This window comes from Octopus bimaculoides, chromosome 6 (genome assembly GCF_001194135.2).
Source record: "Octopus bimaculoides isolate UCB-OBI-ISO-001 chromosome 6, ASM119413v2, whole genome shotgun sequence".
Classification (NCBI taxonomy): Eukaryota; Metazoa; Mollusca; class Cephalopoda; order Octopoda; family Octopodidae; genus Octopus; species Octopus bimaculoides.
In genome coordinates, this window is record NC_068986.1 from 82,329,462 (window position 1) to 82,329,873 (window position 412).

Here is a 412-nt window from a genome sequence, read left to right on the forward strand (position 1 = left end):
AGAGTGAGAGAGAGAGAAACATACATACATACATACATACAGACAGACAGAGACAAACATTGTGGTATGTGCGTGTGTGTGTGTGTGTGTGTGTGTGTAGGAGAAAGTAGGCCAAATTAAAGACGAGGCGTTGTCCATCAAAGCAGTACAATAGTTTGAGCGTTTATGTGTTGCATTTCTATACGACGCTATTATTTCCTATTATAATATTCGGCGCCTTTGTTCCGTATTTTGAAATATGTGTCTTGTCTTCTCTGTAAGAATAGATATCAACTTAATCCTAAACATAATGTGACATGGGTCAATGAGGATCATACTTAAGATGTCTGAGAAGTTGTAAGAGTATTTTATGGTCAAAGTGAAAACATAAGACTTATGAAAGAGTTACAAAAGAAACGGTGTATGTCTCTCT